This window comes from Chenopodium quinoa, unplaced genomic scaffold (assembly GCF_001683475.1).
Source record: "Chenopodium quinoa cultivar QQ74 unplaced genomic scaffold, ASM168347v1, whole genome shotgun sequence".
In the NCBI taxonomy this organism is placed as follows: Eukaryota; Viridiplantae; Streptophyta; class Magnoliopsida; order Caryophyllales; family Amaranthaceae; genus Chenopodium; species Chenopodium quinoa.
This window is the reverse complement of record NW_018745063.1, coordinates 567,798-590,526: the sequence shown is the minus strand read 5'-3', so window position 1 is coordinate 590,526 and position 22,729 is coordinate 567,798.

Below are 22,729 nucleotides of genomic sequence, written 5' to 3'. Positions count from 1 at the left end.
TTACGCATAATAATTGTCCCTATTTGGCGAAAATAAGGCGATTCCAAGATCCGAAAAAACAAAGACTGGTTAAGCATCCTTTGGCTTGTCTTAAACACTCAATCTTCTTGGGTAAGCATTTCCTTGCTAATGGCTCTAAGCCACTCTTGGTTAGATAATCGTCGCATCTAATGCATCTTTGACGATGTATCTCTTTTGCCACGGTATGTGAGGACTCCTTACCCATACCGATGAGTTAAACCAAAACCAACGTGCACACCCGGTGTGCCTTATGCCCCTTGGAGAAGTGATGGCACCTCGCTTTGGCGTAGCCTACCATGACTCTCGTTCGGTTAATAAGTGTTGTTTGGAAAGGCAAGTTTGACTCAATATTATTAGGGACCTAGGATTTCTATGTTGGTTGATTTAAGTGAACTTAACTAATCATCATAACATCAAGAAAACCTAAACATGCATCTAACGAATAATTCACACACATATATAAGCATAAAATTTAAATCGAAATTATAGATGAATATTGGCAACTAGCATGACCCCTTGAGATCTTCATATCTTCAAAAGGTCTTCATTTGCAATTCGAGGCTTTGTCTTCCAAGATACGCAGTCTTCAAGACTTAACCAAACTTATGCAAAAACTAGTGTCTACAACTAGGAATAATCTAAATATTAAAGTACAAAAATACTTAACGGTGTGTAGACCGTATTTAGATTTACAAAAATACATAACGGCACGTAGTCCGTATTTTCTATCCTAGTCGGGTCCCACTAGTTACCATTTCATAAAACCTGTGAGAGAGAATATATACATATATTCCATTCATCCATTCACTATTTGTGAATGGCCCATGCAATTTACAAATTAAAACAAAGTAAAATGCATTTAAACAACGCGCGCACTAGTAACTAATCTAGGTGGTTAATCCGATTAACACGCCTAATTAAAACTAGTCAAAGTTGTTTAACCGATTATATAAATTACGTCGTTAATAATTGAAGCTCCCACTAAATTCCGCATTTCCTTAATTAATCCAATTAATTAAGTCGGTAGCACCCAAACTTGTCAAATGAAATTTTTCCAATGCCGCTCAAAACCGAGGCCTAGCCTCCCGAAATTTTAATTAAAATAAACAAAGTTAATTAAAATAAGTAAAACGGCAAAATATGCAACTTCAAGCCTACTATGGCTAGCCACCTCACCGCACCAAGTATACACACACGCCAAGACCACGAACACACGGCCCACGGCACACGGCCGCGAGCTGCTGCCACGGCACAGCCGCGCGTGGCTGCTGCAGCCCGCACCTGCTACCGCGCGTGTGCTGCTGCCTTGCGTGGCTACTGCCGTGCGTGTGGCCGCAAGTAAGGCGGTGCTGCCACCTTGGCAGCCACATATGGGCTGCTATGCAGCCCGGCTCGCGAAGGTGATGCAATGCCTCGTTTTGCGTGCCACGACCTCGGGATTTGATCCCTTTTCGCAAGACAACAATAATTAATTCTAAATTAATTTTAGAACTAATTTAGAGAGCAAAATAAAATTTTAAACAAGTCTAACTTAATAAAAATTTTAAAGTGCAAATAACCAAAATAATTCCAAGAACCATTCTTAATTAAATTGGTTTAGGTTGGTGCAACATAAAATTGAGGTAATTTCTCACTTTCAATTTAATCAATTTAAATTAAACTTGAGAATTTGACAAAGTAAAGGGAAGTTGGAAAAAATATGAACTTTAATGTTCAAATGAAAATTCCAACATCTAAATTTTGTGAATCCTTGAAAATTATATCTTCCAACATGAAGATAACCAAATTTCTATCACAAAAATCGAAACTTTATGTTTCCAATCAACTCAAAATGATTAAAACATCAAAGTTTAACACAAAATAACATGGAATTCAGTGGTTTTTAAAGTTTCAATCACTTATCACAAATAAAGATTGAATCTTTAACACTTATGGAAGCCTCAAAATTAAAACTTTCACACTAAAAAGCAATTAGTTTGCAATTATGTGAAAATAAATCAACCTTTAAGCATCAAATACTACCAAGTAAGTGTGCTTTAAGGGGACATAAAATTGCAGAAAATAATGCAAATAATCAACCATATAATCAACAATTTATGCCATTAATTTCAAGGTTAGAAAAGACTTAAAATTTTTCGTCAAAAACGAAAAACCCCTCGAAAAAGGCATTTCTGGTCAGAATTTGGCTAAAATCACAGACCCCTTTGGGGATAAAAACCTTTCCAGAACACGTTTTCCACCAAAAATTCACTAGTCGTAGGCGAAAATATGGGTTCTGGACAAAATCGACATTAAAAACGGGATTAAAATAAATAAACCGAGCTACTAATCTAATTAGCAACTTAAACCAGAAAATTAAGCCAAAATAAACCTTGAAAAACATGATTATTAAAATAAACGAGCGGGGCTCCGATACCGATGTTGGGGTTTGGTGAGTCCGACTCACCGCGGAAACAAACCCCGACCCAAGGAACCACTCGCAATAATTAAAATCATAAAGCATAAATAAATAATCACTAAGAAAAGATAACGAATCTTACCCTCGAAGCGAGCTTCGCCCAAAAACCGGGGCTCTTACTTGAAAGCTACGAGCACGTCAAGCGTCGTGCCTCCAACGGTATCCACCCACAAAAAGGCGAACACAACTTTAAGGTCTACTACCTGGGGGTTAGCGAGGTCCGACCAAAACCCGAGTGTTATATGAGTTTAAGAGTTTTTCCAATATTATGGAATGCTCTTTTTAACTCCCACTGAAGCATCATTTCCTATGCCCAAAGTTGGGTATTTATAGGGAATGATGGAGTATGAAAATCTCTCCCATCAATGTGGGACAATGAGATTTTTCTCATTTTATTTTAAAGCTAAAATAAAATTATTAAGCAAACTAGTAATAAATCAACAAGTGTCAAGCATACATGAGAGAGTAGGTGAGGACCACTTGGAGATGGGGACCAAACTTGCTCCCCACTCTCTCCCTCACCTTGTTCCACATGGCAACCCACTTGCTCCCAACCTTCCCCTTATACACGGCCCTATGGCCCGAGCCCGGCCCGCACCTGCTCCTGCTGTGGCGCGGCTACTGCTGTGGCGTGGTGCGGCTACGGCTGCTGCCGTGGCGCGGCTGCTGTTGTGCCTAACCGCGGCTGGCCGTGGATGCAGCACGGTGTGCCGGCTCGTCTTGCCCCTATAATTCGGATGCTCGGGGCACTCCGATGCTAGGGTATTTTCGGGAATATTGTTGATTTATTATTATTTTGCGTGTCTCGTCTTTTATTATTTAGACTCGACTTTCGACGATCGGTTTCGACGCTCTAAGCTCGAATTACCGACGTCTAATTATTTAACACTCGGGCGACGAATTAATTTCTTCCGAATTAATTCGTCGAGTTGGTTCGCATGTATTTGCTTGGGTGTGACCCGAGGGGTTCAGTCAAGATTAAGCTGTAATATTAATTATATTAATATTACTGATCGGAAGCGGCCTCCACCCAGGCATTCCGATCACTTGACCTTACTGAATATATTAGCTTCTAATAATTCTGAATCCGCTATCAGAATAATACACTTGTTCGAAGGACACTATTCCTTTCAAGAACTTCAAGCTTGTTTGAGCGCGTTCAAGATGGCTAAGCGCAGAGGTTTTGATCGTTTGCAGGTTTATACGGATTGTCCTCTGCTTGTCTCTATTCTCACAAGGGTAGGTGGGATGGATATCTCCTATGTCTGGCTATTGAATGCTATTAATGACATGATTTCCAGTTTTAGGGCGTGTCATATTCGGAAGGTTCCTAGGTCTTGGATTTCACCGACACATTGGCTAGCAGGGCAAGCACGTCGTCGTCGTTCTTTGTCGTGGTCTTTTTGATTTTCTTTTAGTTTTTTTTTAGGCCTCATTGTCAAAAAGAAATACATAACTACACAACTTCAATTTTTTTAGTGGAAAAGAGTGTAAAAACAACCAATGTTAGAGGTTTCAATGTACATTATCACTTCATAGGTAGTTAGAAAACACTGTAATTATGTCATACGAAGTATAGAGTTGTAGACAACACGATATGATGTAAAAAGACTCCTCATTTTGTTGGACGGACTACGAATATGATAAAATTAATAAGTGAAGTGAAAAGCAAGCAAGGTAAAGAAAGATGGGAATTGGACAAGAAGATCAGTTAATAAACAACACAGTTTCTGAGGAAAATAGATAGGCATTGGGGAACGCATTCAAAGCCAGTGTTCCCCGCTTCCATTTAGTGACACCGCGTCCCTATTTATATCCAATTTACATCTGCACTTGTTTATACCTTCCCAACTCATTTTAATGGGACATTTTAGTCATTTTGCACTCATTTTAGGATTATAATTAAGGAGAAGGGTCCTACTGAGTCGGAACCTCTCACAGGTCCTCTCGATCCGGATTAGTGGGCTAAACACTTTAGAAGTGATGGGGGAGGGTAAGGGAATCCTCACCCCCCAAATTCTCTATAATAGGGTTTCATCCCACAACCTCTTGGTAATGAGATATAAAGTTGACCACTAAATCAAGCTATGCTTATTAATAATCATATATGTTTGTGACTTAGTGTACCATTAGGAATGTATTATACATTTATACGGAATACTTGTATACTTATAAGAGTATATATTATATTGTCTAGTTGGTACCATTATTAGAGTATATTAGAGAATTATGGTTGGCTTATTGGCAGGAGGTTCTCCTTCCGATTCGTCTTTGTGAGAGGGGTTTAATTCTCACCCCAAATAAGTGGGATCCCAAATTTCTCCTCGACTTGCAAGAGAATTCTTTTTACCTTAAAAATAAAATAAATATTAGTGTTTTTTTTTGGTGTTTAGAAAGCCACAAAATAGGGATGGCATGTGGGTATTAAAATGCGAGTCTCGCACCGCACTCGCCCCAGTTGGAGTGGGTATGGGTCTAACTTTGGTAGGTAAGTAGGTGGGTATGGGTACAAAAGTCATATCCATCGTGGGTAGCGGGGTAGGTGGTGGATTTGGTGTCATACCCACCTATTACACGTCTACCCACCCAATTACTCGCCTACTCGCCTAGTTACCCACCTACCCGCCCAACTACCTGCCTACATACCAACTTATTACTACTTTTATTTTATTTTTTTATGTAAATAATTGATTACTACCTTGCATAATATGTTATTAAATTATGTATTTCAGCAATCTAGATATGGAAAAATGACATATTTACCGAAAATTTATAAAACAAATGTTGACATGTTGGAGGGTAAAAAGCGGGTGGTGGATCTAGGTTTCTTTTCGCTTAGGCGGGTGTGGGTGGGCCAATTGACCAAATTGGTAAAAAAAATATAAGACCCTTGGCGACATATTGGTAAAACAAATTGCTCCGTCGACAAATTGGTAAAAAAACAAAAACAAAAAACCAAACATCAAGTGACAATTTGGTAAAAAAATAATTTCAGGTGACAATTAAGCCAAAAGTACAAATTTTCGAACAAAGTACTTGCGATTGTTATCTGTAGGCGTCATTCGATGTGCACCTACGTTAAAGCATGTGTGAATATGCTTGGCACTATTAGGAAGTGGGAATTGACGTATACGATTAGGGACAAGGAAAGTAGGGAGCCGCCAACAAGTTTTTTAGGAACTTGTAAACTATTCACGGATCATAAAAGGCAACCACGAATTAAGGGACAACGATAGGCAACAACGATTGACCCGTGAAGGTTACACCCCATTCATAATCCATGAGATTACTAACTCCATATGGTTCGGAACCATGAAAGGAGGATCGGGGATGATGGTACGAAGTGAGTCATGGAGTCACATTTGCCCGTATTGGCCTCTACTCGATTCTTATAGTGAAAAGTGATTCCTGCGATCTCAAAGGCAAACAAACAAAAAATTCAATTTGCTCCAAACTATTATTAAGCTAAATTTGTTTAATATTAATGCAACATATAATTCTAAAATATTTGTGATCACATGATTAAACAATAAGATTAAAAAGGATCCTAAACCGGTTGTCCAAATTATCTTATTAGGCGTGATTTTCAATTACATATTCCCTTTAAACATGCAAAACGGTGATCACAAAAAATATAATAGAATAAACATCAATATTGAAAGCAATTTAACAATAATAGTGTTAGTCAAATCAAATATAAAATAACTCTAATCATGATACTAGCAATATTAAAATAAAATAAGAGTAATTAAATTTATTAATTACTCACATTCCGCACGTTCCTTTAAATTGCTACAACATGAATAAACTGTTAGTAACTTCAATAAAAAAAACTATTAAAGTAAATAAAAATAAATTAAATTAGATAAAAAGTAGAGTTGATTTGGTCCAAACCCTCAGTTATTTGTACCTTTCTCGCCTTGGATTTACGACAGAACCACGGGTCAAGTATGGACTCCTTGGAGCGCTTAGGGGAATTATTATGGAAGAATAAGGAGGCTAGAAATTAGGTTAAAGAGGGAGAAGAGAATGATTTTTGGTGTAAGGTGAGAGAGAATGATTATTGGTGCCCTGAACTGCAGAAAGGGGGGTCCTATTTATATGGAAAATGAGCAGAGGGAACACGCAGAAACTTAAAAAGATAAAATCCTAAAAAATAACACCGTGTCACAGCAAAGAGCACCGTGACATGGTGCCAGGCACCGTCAGATGGGGGAAGATTCCGTGACACGGGGGAAAAGTGAGTGACGCGGGAAATAATTAGGTTACGAGAAGTGAAAACGCGTGTAGGGATTACGCGGAGAAAACACGGAGCAATCCCGTGTCACGGGATGTGCACCGTGACACGGAAAGACATGTCGTGACACGGCATTGTCAACCGTGGCACAGTGCAGTATGCCGTGTCACGATGTAAAAAGTACGCGGAAATTACACTGAATATCCCCGTGTCACGGAATAGGCACCGTGACACGATGCAAAATGCCGTGACACGGTGCATTAAATGTGCATATTTACATAAAAAAGGCACCGTGTCACGGGAATAAGCCCCGTGACACGTCAGCATTTGTCGCGTCGCGGCATTTTAGCTGTTGCGCAGTAATTTCTGTTTTTTACCCGTTTTTAAAATAATCATAACTTTTGATCCGTAACTTGGAATAAGGCATATAATATATCATTGAAAAGCTTGTCAAGTATTCTTTCCAACCCAATTAGAATCAGTCCAAATAATTTGTATATTTTAAGATATGGCCGTTAGTAGAAGGGTGTCGTTATAGCTCGGAATTGGGCTTATGATATATGGATGGAAAGATTATTTAAAGGCATATCCAACAAAATAATAAATGGATCAAAATTGTATAGCCATAAAATCATTTTTTCTCGGTTTTGCGATGTGGACACAAAAAGTGGAAAATAGGTTATGGTTTAGGGAAATGAGCTAGAAATTGGATTGGTTCATGAAATATATTGGATAGAACATGGATTTAAGCACTTCAAGGATTAAATACTCAACCCGACAAATAATGGCGGTGAAAGGTGTTCATCATCGGGTTTGGTTTTGGGGAGACATTTTTAGGTGTCTACACTATCGTTTTCGTTTTTTTATTTATTAAAAAAAATATTTTTGTACCTAAATTTTCAATTCTTTATTAGAAAATAAAATTTTGAAGAAAAACAGGTTTAATTAATAATTTTCAATTAATTTTCCTACCCATTAATAACAATTTTTTCAAATGGGGGTTGGAAATAAAATTATGTTATTCAAAATTTAGCAAAATGAAAAAGATGACATAATAATATAATTTTAAAAATGAAAAAAATAATTTAATTAGCATTTTTGAAGAGTTTTCCCAAAAAAAAAAAAAAACAAATTTTTGGTCTAAATGTCGTCTGAGATAATTTTTTTTACTAAATTGTCGTTTGATTTTAGGTTTTTTTTTTACCAATTTATCGGCTTAATAATTTTTTTTTACCAATCACTCATTAAGGGTATTTTTTTTATTATTAATTTGGTCAATTGGCCGGTGTGGGTGTTAAAATTTTACCCGTTGCGGGTAACGAGTATGTGGTGGGTATAAAAAATTTTGGCGGTTGTGGGAATAGGGGAGGGGGTACCCGTACTCGCATCGTCCAATTGCCATTATCCATACCGCAAGGGCGGACGATCTGATGAGAATTAATCTCAGCTTCATTCTCTGAAATCGAGAAAAAAGCTCTAACAACTCGAGTTATCCCTCACTCTCATAAATATTAGAGTATATGAGAATTAAGGTTTTCTTTTTTCTTTCAAAAAAGAATTAAGGTTATGCCCTGTTCACTGATAATTTCAGTTCAGTAAAAATCAATAATTTTACAGAAAAAACATAATAAAGAATCAGTAATAACAATTTCAATTCGACAAAAAAAAATTTAGTTCATTAAAAATAATTCAAGTTCATCAAAAATAAGGAAATTTTATAATGAGAACCTATTCTAGAATAGGAACTAGGAACAAATCTGGACTGTCAGATGTAGGAGATGAGGCGCGCGATCTGACGACCCATATTTGTTCAGACAAATTAAACGAAAAATTCAATTCAGGCGCCTTTTCTCTCTCCTCTCTCTCTCTATCTCTCTTTCCGCAATTTTCTCTATCTTTTCGCGATTTTTTCTCTCTTACTTGCCATTTTCAACTGCAAAAACCTTCGAAAACCGCCATAACCGTCAAATTAACTGCTCAATTTTCTTATAAAATAACAATTTCATGTTCTATTGTCTACATTTTTTAATTTCGGAACAAAAATTTTCGAAAATTGGCGAAAATTGACGAATATAAGGTATTTTATCACAACTTCGAAGTTCATACTATTTTGTTTATTTTTGTTGCATTTTTATACTTATATTTGTGTTTTTTGCTTGATTATGTTGGAACTGAAGTAGCAGAACTTGAATAGGAGAAATTTGAAGTTCAATTTTAGTGTTTTTAGTTCAATTTCTTCATAATCAGGTATTATCGCAAATTAGTTCATTTTTGTTCAAATTATGATTAATTTACTTATCATTTTTGTGCAAATTTGTTGTAATTTAGGTTAAAATCGACATGCATGAGAAAATTATTCAAAGTTTTACCTATATTTGTGTTTTTTTTTTTTGCTTGATTATGTTGGAATTGAAGTAGCAGAACTTGAATCGGAGAAACTCGAAGTTTAATTTTACTGTTTTCAATTCGATTTCTTCATAATCAGATATTATCACAAATTAGTTAATATTTGTTCAAATTATGATTAATTTACTTATTGTTTCTGTGCAAATTTGTTGTAATTTAGGCTAAAATCGACATGGATGAGAAAATTATTCAAAGTTTTACATAAATTAATATTAGGTTTTTCATAAATTTTGGTATAAAATTATAATAAAATGTTTTTGAAATAATATTTGAAAAACTTTAGATTTTTTCATATTAATGAACTTAAGTAATTTTACTTCAGCTCATACTAATTTAAAATAATTTTGGTTAATTTATGAGTAATTTTTTTAGTGCATTATTGTTACTGTAGTACTTCTGTTCTACTATTTGAGTGTCAGAAATTTGCTAAAAGTAGATAAAAGATTATTAAAAGTAGATAGAAATTAAATAAAAGTAAATTAAAAGTAGTTGTTTAAGTTTCTATAGTTTTGAGTGCATAATTTTATAAAAGTAGATAGAAATTTGTTAAAAGTAGATAGAAATTTGTTAAAAAAGTAGACAGAAATTGCCTAAAAGTGAATTGATTAATTGTTACTGAATTACTATGAAATCATAGCTATTGTAGTGATAAGTGGTTTATTTGACCACTTATTGTGTCAATTTAGGCCCGATTTGTCATTCATTTCTCCTCTTTCTAACCCGTTTTTGAATGAAAATGTTTTGTCTCGGCTTTCCCCCTCTTGTTTTGTGTTTGTCCATGTTTTGCAGGTCTATGGACTCAATTTGGCAAGCATTCGGTGCATGCTTTGTGTTCAAGGCAAGGAAATTGAGAATGGTGAGGGCGCTCCAGCTGGAGCGGGCGTGCACCCCTCAGGAGCAGGCACTCCAAACCTTCTGCCAAGTTTCTGCCAAACTTAATGTCAAGTGCACCTTGTGAGGAGCGGGCGCTCCTCCTCAAACTTTAAAAATTGTATGTATTCTGAAGACAGCTGGAGCGGGCGCGCAACATTCTTGAGCGGGCGCTCATGGCTGTGGAGCGGGCGCTCCTGGCCGTGGAGCGGGTGCTTCTCAGATGGAGCGGGCGCTCCTTCGCTGGGAATCCGTTTTCTATTGACGGATTTCCTTATGTGTTTCGGGGAGTATAAATACTTCCCCCTTAGTTCATTGGCAGGGGAGACAGATATAGCCTAGTTTTTAGAGACTCCTCTTAGTTTGAAACATTCCTTTTAATTAATTTAGCTTAATTTTCATCAATTCAATCATTGTAATAGTTGGTTTCAAGTTTGTTTCTCAAGATTGGCACTTTGTATTCAACAATTTCAAGCCTCAATTAGTAACTTCCTTCTACTTTTCTCCATTTAATTTCTGATTTTATTTGTTGTTGCATGATATTTAAATCTTCTTAGTTCTTGATAATTTGTTATTGGATGATAGTTATTTCAATTGTTAATCATTTTTCCCCAATTATTGAAGAAGTTAGAACCCTAATACTTGTTTGCATGTTGGTAAATATGAGTTGTGAGTAGTCTACTTGCTAGGGCTTGGGTGAAGCTCAATCTTTTGGGTTAATTATGCAAATGTGGGAGAAGCATTGATGCTTGTATTGCAATTAAATTGATTATATGAGATTGCTTGTTAGTTCTTCAATGATAGGATTAGCTACCCTTGATTTAGGAGCTTGATAGCATGATATGCTTAGTTTGACATGGAAATGTGAATGAAGCATGGCATTACTTATTGCAATTTTATTATGTATCTTCTATTGCTAAACTAATGAGGAATCTAAGTTTAGTAGTGTGAGTTGTTTCTTAATTGCATGAGGTTGATCTTACATATAGTCCTTGCTATATCTTATCAATTTCACTCCCCGTTTGTTTATTTTCCTTGGTCGAGTGGATCCCGTTCCCTAGTGTCCTCAATCCATTGATTTAGAACCATAGTTTGTTTGTCTTCTTGACGAACCCCAATTCACCATTGACTTCGAATTAGCTTAAGTGTTAAGATCTTTGGCAACCATATCCCGTTCCTTGTGGACCAAACTCTTACTTGTCATTATGCTTGGTTTGTAAGGTGTTTGTTAATAAATGTGTTTGGTTGAGTGTGGAATGTGCGACCGTTCTAACGCCCATCAAAATGGCGCCGTTGCCAGGGAGCGGTGTTGTTGATTGCTAATTGATTACTTGAGTCTAGTTCACCATAAAACAAAAAAAAAATCAAAAAGATTGTTTCTTTTTGGCTACACTTGTAGCCTTGTTACTAATTGCGTTTGTTGAGAGTGTATGAGCAGAACTCATAACATGATTTTGGTACCTTATGATCACGAGATTGAGCAAACTTATAGAAGGAGAAAAAGAGTCGGTTGTAGGCCGTTTACTACTCCCCCAACTAGAGAGACCAATTTCGAGGAGGATCGAGATCAAATGGGTGACGCGGAACCACCACCTTAAAGACCTTTAAAGGAGTTGGGAACTACGGGAGCTTATAGAGCTTCAAGCGGCATTGCTCCACCCCTTACTCAAGCCAATGACTTCGAGATTCGACCCACAATGATTAATTTGATTGAAAGGAGGCAATATAGTGGAGCAAAACATGAGAGCCCTCTTGCTCACTTGAACGAGTTCGAAAAATATTGCAACACGATCAAGGTAAATGGGGTAACTCAAGAGTTTGTGAGACTAAAGTTATTTCCTTTTTCTTTGATAGGAAGGGCTCTTGAATGGCTTGAGAAGGAGGTGAGGCCTAACTCCTTGAGAACTTCGGACGAGGTCACTACAGCTTTCTTAGGAAGATTCTATTCTCAAAAGAAGACGACCGAGGCAAGGGCTTTGATCCAAGGTTTCCGTCAAAAGCTAGTGAAACCATATATGAAGCATGGGAACGATACAAGGAATATCAAAGAGAGTGCCCTCATCATGGAATTCCGTCATATCAAGTGCTTTAAATTTTCTATGGGGGATTGATCCCACAAGGAAAGACTAGCTTGGATGTGGGAGCGGGTGGCCCGATTATGAACAAGACGGAGGAGCAAGTCATAGAGATAATTGAGGATGTGGTGAGGCACCACATGGATTGGCAAGAAGGAGAGAGGGATTCTCTAAACAAGGGAGGAAATGCGGTTTACTCCGTCGATCACCTTAATGCCATCGACAATTTGACTTCCCAAATTGCCAACCTTGGAAAGGAGATGACGTCCATTAAGGCAAAACTAGAGACCTCTAGTTCAACACAAGAGCATCCCTCCCAATCTAAGGGGAGAGGTATGAATTCTAACTCTTCTCCCTCTACTTCTAATAACATGCCTCATGGATGTTTGTTTTGTGAAAATTGTGGGTCATATGACCATGATACCTCTTCTTGTAATTAAGATTCCCAACCCCAACCCCAATACGAAGATGGTAATGAAAATGAAAATGAACAAGTCAATGCCTTGTTTTATGATAATAGACATAGGAATGACAATCAAAGATACTTACCACCAAATAGAAGAGAACAAGGGGGGAATTCCTATAACCAAAGAGGAAATGATTACGATTACCATAACCAAAATCAATGGGGAAATAGGAACCAAAGGGACCAAAATCCCCAAGGTAACTACAAACAATAAGGTAGTTATGGTAACCATAATCATAATAATCAAGGAAACTATAAGAATCAAGGGCAATTTCACCAAGGGGGAAACTCTAATAATCGGAACAATTGGAACAACAATAATAATAGAGGTTCTTCTAATCAAAATGCGTCCAATTCGAATGTTAGAGGTAATAGGGCTTCCCAAGCACCACATAGTAGGTCTATCTTGGAGGAAATGATGGAAAATCAAACTAAAATGTTCAATACTTTCATGGCCTCTAGTGAAAAGAAATTTAGTGAAGTGATGACCCGTAATAAAATGCTAGAGACACAAATTTCTCAATTGGCCAATGCTTTGAAGGAAGGGACTAGCACTTCTAAACTACCACCCCAAGGACTAGTTCCTAAGAGGCCCGTAAATGTTATATCAACAAGGAGTGGTAAAGTGTTGGAAGAAAGTGTTCCAAAAAAGGCAATGAGAGAATGAACATGAGTGAGCGTCCCCTTAAAAGTGATTTTGAACAAGAGAGAGAGCAAAACCATGAGAATGAAAAAGAGAAAGAATGTGAGAAAGAAAAAGAATTTGAGAAAGGGAAAGATATTAAAAAAGAGAGTGAAGAGAGAAGAGAAAAAGAGAGAGAAACAAAACAATTGTAAAAGCTACCATATCCTCACAAAGTTGTTAGAAACAAACTAGATGTGCAATTTGGAAAATTTCTTGAAACATTGAAACAAATTCACCTTTCAATTCCTTTTACCAATGCTATCAAGAAAATGCCTAACTATGCTAGGTTTTTTAAAGATATTTTGAGTGGAAGGAGAAAGTGTGAATTGGTTGAAACGGTGAGCCTCACCGAGAATTGTAGTGCAATTATCATGAACAAGATGCCACCCAAATTGAAAGACCCCGGTAACTTTTCTATCCCATGTGCAATACACAAGATGCAAATTGATAATTCTTTGTGTGACCTAGGGGCTAGTGTTAGCCTAATGCCATACTCGGTATACCAAAGACTTGGGATAGGGGAACTTTTACCCACCAAAATCACCCTACAATTGGCCGATCGCTCTATTAAATTCCCAAAGGGTAAGTTAGAGGATGTTCTTCTAAGGGTGGGCTGGGGAAGTTTGTAATCCCGGTGGATTTTGTTGTGTTAGAGATGGATGAAGATGTTAACATTCCAATAATTCTAGGAAGACCTTTTCTTGCTACTTCGGGTGCTTTAATAGATGTTAAAAGTGCTAAAATTTCACTAAAAGTAGGAGATGAGGTGATAGAATTTGATTTGAATGAGAGCATGAAATATCAAAGCTCTAGTCTTGATAATTGTATGATGATTGATACTATTGATTCTATTGTGACTTCTATGCATGAGCACTTGCTCACTACTAACGATGCCCTTGAGAATTTCCTTTTGAATAAGGAAAAGATAGGTGAGCAAGGCAAGGAGATGACATTGTATGAAGAAATGCTTGAAGGAAGTACGGAAGAAAGCATTGAGCAAGTATGCATGGGAATCACAAGCAATGATGCTTTGAAAATAGCCACCTCAAGAGAAGGTAAGGTGTTCCAATGGTAGAGTTAAAACCTCTACCATCACACCTAAGGTATGATTTTTTGGGTCCTGATTCAACTTTTCCGGTAATAGTGAATTCTTCTTTGAACGAGTGCCAAACTCAAATGTTATGTGGTATTTTAAGAAACCACCAAGGTGCTTTGGGCTATACCATTGATAACCTCAAAGGTATTAGTCCCGCTTTATGTATGCACCACATAAAACTTGAGGAGGGTGCTAAGCCTTCCATTGAGAGGCAAAGGAAACTCAATCCTCAAATGGGGGAGGTGGTGAAGAAAGAAATCACCAAACTCCTTGATGTCGGCATCATCTTCCCCACTTCGAGTTCTAGATGGGTTTCCCCCGTTCATGTGGTCCCTAAAAAGGGATGAATGACCGTAGTTGAAAATGATACTGGTGATCTCATTTCAACTAGAACGGTGACCGGTTGGAGGATGTGCATAGACTATAGACGTCTAAATGCATCCACTAATAAGGATCATTTTCCTCTTCCTTTTATCGACCAAATGCTTGAAAGACTAACAAAGCACAAGTATTATTGCTTTCTTGATGGTTATTCGGGTTTCTTTCAAATCCCCATAAACCCGGATGATCAAGAGAAGAAAATTTTTACTTGTCCATATAGTACTTTAGCATATAGGGTAATGTCGTTTAGACTTTGCAATGCACCGGCAACCTTTCAAAGGTGCATGATGAGTATATTTGGAGACATGCTTGAAGCCGAAATGGAAGTGTTCATGGATGATTTCTCGGTTGGGAACCTTTCATTTAAAGATTGTTTGTCCAATTTGGGCAAATGCTTAGCAAGATGTGAGAAGGTAAACTTGGTCCTAAATTTGGAAAAATGTCACTTCATGGTTGAAGAGGGAATCGTCCTTGGTCACAAGATATCAAGCAAGGGGACTGAGGTCGAAAAGGCCAAAGTTGAAGTGATTGAAAAATTGCCACCTCCAATTAATGTGAGAGGAGTAAGATCCTTTTTAGGGCATGCCGGTTTCTATAGGAGATTTATCAAGGATTTCTCACAAATTGCTAGACCCCTAAATGCTCTTCTTCAAAAGGATGCCATCTTTATTTTTGATGAAAAGTGTCTTCAAGCTTTCAACAAATTAAAGAAGGCTTTGATCTCTACTCCAATCGTGCAAGGGCCAAGATGGGATTTGCCGTTTGAACTTATGTGCGATGCTAGTGATGTTGCAATTGGAGGGGTGTTGGGACAAAGAATTGAGAAGAAACTTCACGTCATTTACTACATGTCCAAGACCTTGAATGAAGCTCAACGGAACTACACCAGAACGGAGAAGGAGTTTCTTGCCGTGGTGCATGCTTTTGAGAAGTTTTGGAACTACCTAATTGGTTCCAAAACTATTGTTTATACCGATCATGCGGCTATTAGGTACCTTGTGGCAAAGAAAGAGTCCAAACCTCGTCTTCTTCGATGGGTCTTGTCTCTCCAACAATTTCATGTTGAAATCCCGGATAAGAAAGGGGCCGAAAATGTGGTTGCGGACCATCTTTCCCGATTAGAGAATGTGAAAGCTAGTTATGATGAAATTCCCATTTGTGCTGAATTGAGAGATGATGTGCTCTATATCTTGAATGAGAAGGAGCTTCCATGGTTTGCTGACTTGGTGAACTATTTGGCTTGCGGAGAATTCCCTCTCGATTTCTCTGTAGGTGTGTTCCGGATGAAGAAGTGCAAAATGTGCTCAAGATGTGTCATTTCGATCCTTGTGGAGGGCATATGGGAGCAAAAAAAACAGCATTGAAGGTTTTGTATAGCGGGTTGTGGTGGCCTCACATCTTTAAGTATGCTTGGGGGTTTGTGAAGACTTGTGACCGGTGTCAACTTGAGCTAGAGGTATTTGATGTGTGGGGTGTTGATTTCATGGGGCCATTCCCTACTTCTTATGGAAATCAATACATCCTTGTGGCGGTCAATTACGTATCAAAATGGGTTGAAGCCATTGCCTCCCCAACTAATGACCACAAGGTAGTCATGAAGATGTTCAAGAAAGTCATATTTCCAAGATTCGGAATTCCTAGAGCAGTGGTAAGTGACAACGGTTCACATTTCGTTCATAGTGCTTTTCAAAAGATGCTAATAAAGCACGGGGTTCACCAAAGATTCGGCCTTACCTATCATCCACAAACTAGTGGGAAAGTGGAAGTGTCCAACCGTCAAATTAAATTAATCCTTGAGAAGACGGTTGCAAGTAATAGGAAGGATTGGTCGGAAAAGCTTGATGACGCTCTATGGGCATATAGAACGGCATACAAAACCCCAATAGGCACAACTCCATATCGTCTTGTGTATGGAAAATCTTGTCATCTACCGGTGGAGCTTGAACACCAAACTCAATGGGAAATCAAGAAGATTAACTTCCACTTGGCTAGCGTGGGTGAGCAAAGATGGCTTGATTTTCATGAGCTTGAAGAGCTAAGATTGGAAGCCTATGAGTGTGCTAGCAACTATAAGAATCGCACTAAGGATTGCCACTACAGGAACATTGAAAAGAAATCATTTCTAAAAGGCGATAAGGTACTCCTCTACAACTCTAGGATGAAATTGTTTCCCGGGAAACTTTTATCAAGGTGGAGTGGACCTTTTGTTGTTAAGGAAGTGTTTCCTCATGGAGCCGTGGAAGTTTGGGATATGGACGACAAGAGATCTTTCAAGGTGAATGGGCATCGCCTCAAGATTTACTACGAGGGTGCTCATGTAGGTGTTTTAGAATAAACTCAATGTAATCTTACCTCCTGAGTGTGGAGGTCGTCAAGCTATTGACGTTAAAGAAACGCTTCCAGCAGGCAACCCGAGTAAAAAAAAAAGAAAAAAAAAAAGAGAGAAAAGAGAGTCAAGAAAATAAAAGGAGTGAGAAATAAAACAATGAGTGAGAGAAGAAAAGAATAAGAGTGTTGAGAATATCTGATTTTGGCTAATTTTGTTGAATTATGTCCTTGTGGTTTTAATGTAGGAGAAAGAAGCAAAAAAGAAAGCAAAGAAGAATTTAATCAAAGCTTTAAGAAGTGAGGAGCGGGCGCTCCTCAGCCTTGCGCGCCCGCTCATCACATGAAATTAATTTCAGCCAAAACAGAAGAAAACAGAAAGTTCCAGTAAGTTTGGAGCGGGCGCTCCGGAATAAGTAGCGGGCGCTCCACCCCCAGGAGCGGGCGCTCTAAATTTTGCACGCTCGCTCCTCACATGGTGAACCAAATTCAAAAAAAAACATAAGGGTGAAAAAGAGTTTGGAGTGGGCGCTCCGGAACCTGGAGCAGGCGCTCCGGAACCTGGAGCGGGCGCTCCAGAACCTGGAGCGGGCGCTCCAAAAATTGCAAGCCCGCTCCTCACAGGAAAATTCAAAAAAAAAAAAAGAAAAAAAACAGAAGTGAATTCCCAGGATCGGAGCGGGCGCTCCTCTTCCCTGCACACCCGCTCCAGCCGATCCGGGTAAAAAAAAGGGGGGAATCTTTCTCCTTCTTTTAATCTCCTTCACCCATTTTCACCAATCATTCTAACATTCATGCTCTCTCTCCTCATCCCCATCTACTTCTCACTCTATAAACCCTCACTTTCTCCAACTTCTCTCTTCATTTTCATTATCTAATCTCAACTTTATTCCATCAAAATTCACAAATTCTTAATCTACATCAAATTCTCTCTCCAAAAACCACCATTTTACAAAAATTTGGGCAAAAATTTCGAAGACCCACAAGTGGGAATTTAAAAAAATCAAAGGGAAAGGGGCCAAGCTTGTTAGAAAAGGAGAAATTTGGGTAAATTGGAGGATTTTAGAGTATTTTCATACTCTAAGTGGTATAATCTTCTTCCTTACTTCACTTTCCCTCTTAAACCTAAGGATTTTTCTTCAATCTTTCTCTCAATTTGTTTATTTCATGATTGTTGTGTAATTAGTTGCATGATTAGGTGATTTAAACAAAGTTTTTTTTGCCTTTGATAATTAAATTGTTGATTTTTGTGGATAATTGTGGAGTAAGAGAATGACTTGTGCATGAAAAATTGATTATACTTTGTGAATTTGTGAATTTTTGTGTGGAAATTGTTGTGTTGAGATTGTTGGTTGGTTGTGTGGAATTATTATTGAATTGTGAGCAGGTACATTGGATTTATTTGGAGGTTTGAAGTTAAGGAGATTGTTTGTGATTTGTTGACTGTTGTATGTGGTGATTTTTGTAAGCTTTCCTGTCAAAAAAAAAAATTCAAAATGATTCTTCGTTTATTTGGAGGTGCGGGAGGGAAGAAGAGGAAGACTACTTCCGGCATCCAAATAAATGAAAACCGTTCCTCCGGAAGCCCTACCAAATCCCTAAACCAAACAATAGCCCAACACAAAGCAATAAGCCAATCCGGTCCTCCTCTTTTGATAAAAATACCAGAAAAATTCAAAGGTGCCCATAAAAAGCTATGCTCGCGAAAAATGCTTCCAACACGATTCTATGACCAAGAGTCCTGCCAAATTCTAGGAATAGACGACGGAATTCGTCAAGTGGCTGCTAATTTCGGATGGTTAGAATTCCTTAAAAAAGGGAGGAAACATTCGAATCACTCACTCTCGAATTCCTATCCACCCTAACCGTGGTAAAGACTAGTGGGGAAGGAGAGCCGATTGAGTGAGAGATTGAGTTTAACATGTTCAATAGACCTCAAGTCATAAGCTTAACTTGCCTCAATTAGATATTCGGGTGGCCCGTTAGCAACCAAATAACCAGACCCGATAGTTACAAGCTCACCAGTTACGACGAGTATAACTGGTGGAACACTATCGCAGGGTACCCCACATTCACATCCCGGTCTAGTCACGCTAGCCATATCATCCACCCCGTACTCTGTATATTCATGAGAATTATGGGGTATGCTTTCTTCACAAAGCAAGATCTCGGGAAGCTAACAAAAGAGGAGATTAAATGCCTCTTTATAGCTTCCCGATTTGAGGGGGATCTTGAGGGGAACGTGAATATGGGGTACATATTCATAAAGCGGTGCTACGATATCAAGATGAGCACGGAGTTGACGGGTGAGATTAAGTGTGGTGGGATGGTCACAATCATCGCCAAGGCATTGGGTTTCACCGGTTGGGTTAACCAATTAACCCCAATTGAAGGCCCAAATGCTCTTGACCTTGCCGATTTTTCCACAATGAATATGATTGTGGAAATCCGGGGAAATGTGACCACCTAATCTTGGTTGGTCAAAGGGAAACACGGTTGCATTCTCCCTAACGCGGCGGTTATGAGCACCGTGGGAACCACTTGGCAAGTGCCAAATGAGCCAATCCCGAACAATTTTCCCGACCTTGATCAACCATCTCAAACCCGCCGCCATAGCATTTCTACCATTCCTAATTTCATGGGCGGTCAATCCTCCTCCTCATCTTCCTCCTGAAGAACCTTGAGTCAGCCTTCCACCACCTTAACCTTTCTAACCAAAGAATTATCCATGAAAATGAATATCAAAGCTATGTCTCCCAAATGTCCTACCAAAACCTCGTTGAAAGGGGAGACTTTCTCCCTTATGTCAACTATCCTCACCGACCCGTTCAAGAAGGGCCGGTTGCGGGTTGGAACAACAACCAACCCGCCTACTCTTATTGGCAAGGACCCCGTAGCTCCATTTCGGAGCTTCGTTCCTTCCCTCCCTACGATTATACACAACCCGGGGGTTGTGATTTTAGGGGGTACCCCTCTTACTACCACGTCCCTGAGACATGTGGTAGGATGACTCCGGAGGAGATCGATAACCACCCCCAAAGGGGATACTTCGGGTTCCCACTCGGGTATAATGGTGGTTGGGGCACTAGTGATGCACTGGACTACGGTCATTACCGTAGTAGCCCCAACTATGATCTCCCTCCCTATGTGGATCAACCTTCCTACTCCGGTGATGTAGATCCTAACTACAATTTCATGCCATCGCCGAGAAGGGAGGAGTGATCGGGAGTAGGCTTAGGCTTTTGTATTTACCGTTCCCTTTTACTCTTTCCTGTCTTTTGTGACACCAAGGGCGGTGTCAAGTTCTAGCTTGGGGGGAGAGTTGTCCTCTTCATGTCTATCTTTTGTGGGTACGGTATTCAAAAGTCTAGCTTGGGGGGTAGTCTTGGGGTTTTTATGCCTATGAGTAGGTTTTGGTTTTGGTAGGATGTGTGCCTTCTTGTGATGCTTTTTGTGCTATGCATGGAGAAGTTTGAGTTTGTATGTGGAATGTTTGGCATGAAAGGCTTAGTTTAGCCTTTGGGACTTGTGGTAGGATTCATATGGTATTATGTTCTAGTTTGCATGCCTATTTTAGGTTGGTTGTTGCCCTTTTCAAGTTTTTATGGCATGCCTAGGCAAGAACAATTGCATATTGATGTTTTTGTCTCACTTCTCCTTATGTGTGTGCTATTTGGAGCATCTTATCTATGGCTTTGATATGATTATGCTTTGGTTGGTTTGCTTGTTGGTTGGTATCATGGGTTGATTGGCATTGTCCTTGGTCTTTCTTGATGATGATTTTTGATGATGATTTGTGTGTATTTATGATGATGGTTTTCCCTAATATCCAAATTTCTTTTTCTTATCCTCTAACCTCTCTAACATCCAAATTCCCTAATATCCAAAACTCTAATATCCAAATTCTTTAATTAGTTTTCCTTCCCCCCATTTTTAGTTTTTTTTTTTTAAAAAAAAAGAAAAAAAATATTAAATAATCTTCAAAAAAAATAGAGTTTGTTTGCCTTTGATCGGTTTGCAATGATGATACTGGATTGTATGTGGTGGATGTTTGTTTTCTTTTCGTAATAAATTTTCGAGCATGGTTTAGATGCCCTTGGTTGAACATAGAATTTGCTAGTGTAAGGATAACTTTCCCGAATGTACGAGACTTAAAGTCTAGGTTTGTGGTAAGATGGAGCCGCCTATCTCAAAGGAATTTGATCCCCGAAAGGTAGTATTTGATCCCACATTGTTCCAAAAAAAAAAGCGAGGTTATATTATTTTTCAAGCCTACTACATTTTGCATGAGTGGCAAGGAATCCTCTTTGATTTGGTACCTAGATCGAGAAATTGAGTCTCAACTCCCAAGACCGTGGCCTAAACTACTCTTAGTATTGATAAAAGGTGTCATGTATTGTTTATTCACAAAAGGGTTAAGGCATATTATTTTTCCTTATTTCTATTTTTACTATTTCCATAATTTAATTTCTAGTTCTTTATAATTAGTAGTTAGTGATGTAAATCTCCAAAAAAAAAAATGAAGAATAAAAAGAAAAGGGAGATAATGCGAAGAAGGAATGTATTGTCACCTCCCTAGCAACCAAATAAGCTTGGGGGTGTGCTCTTAAAATTCATAGTTGCAACTTGGGTCAAGGTTAGAAGCCTCTTGGGGTTTGCTATTAATGATACATTTTAGTTGGCTCAAATTGCAAAACACTTCTAGTTTAATATATATGCCTTAACTTCGTGTCGTAGTCCTTGAGTCTTGTAATGATTAGGAGAGTAGTGGAAGCCTTTGTCGGTGGAGGGAGTTTATTCTCAAGCATATGGAGAAGGTACTCTTTCATTGAGATGTCGAGTGTTTGAAACTCGCTTGATCTATGCTTTTCCGGCTCCTTCGAGGAGTCACGAGACACTACAATTAGGGGGGATTTGAACTTTTTGATAGGGACACGGTAAGATATGTTGAATAGGCTTGAGTTAAGTATTTTCGAGAAGGTTAGCTAAGCCTTGGGTAGTCATGACCACGGTTGAGCTTAGGCATATACCTCATGCTCGAGTTTTTATTGCTTAAGGATTCTTATATCTATGCATGTGCTTTTGTTTGAGCAAATTGATCTTTGGGTTTTTTTTAGCAATGTGAATTGCTTGAGGACAAGCATTTGGCTAGCTTGGGGGGATTTGATAAGTGGTTTATTTGACCACTTATTGTGTCAATTTAGGCCCGATTTTGCATTCATTTCCCCTCTTTCTAACCCGTTTTTGAATGAAAATGTTTTTTCTCAGCTTTCCCCCTCTTGGTTTGTGTTTTTCCATGTTTTGCAGGTCTATGGACTCAATTTGGCAAGCATTCGGTGCATGCTTTGTGTTCAAGGCAAGGAAAATTGAGAATGGAGAGGGAACTCCAGCTGGAGCGGGCATGCACCCCTCAGGAGCGGGCGCTCCAAACCTTCTGCCAAACTTAATGTCAAGTGCACCCTGTGAGGAGCGGGCGCTCCTCCTCAAACTTTCAAAATTGTATGTATTCTAAAGACAGCTGGAGCGGGCGATCCTGGCCGTGGATCGGGCGCTCCTTCGCTGGGAATCCGTTTTCTTTTGACGGATTTTCCTATGTGTTTCGGGGAGTATAAATACTTCCCCTTAGTTCATTTGCAGGGGAGACATATATAGCCTAGTTTTTAGAGACTCCTCTTAGTTTGAAACATTCCTTTTAATTAATTTAGCTTA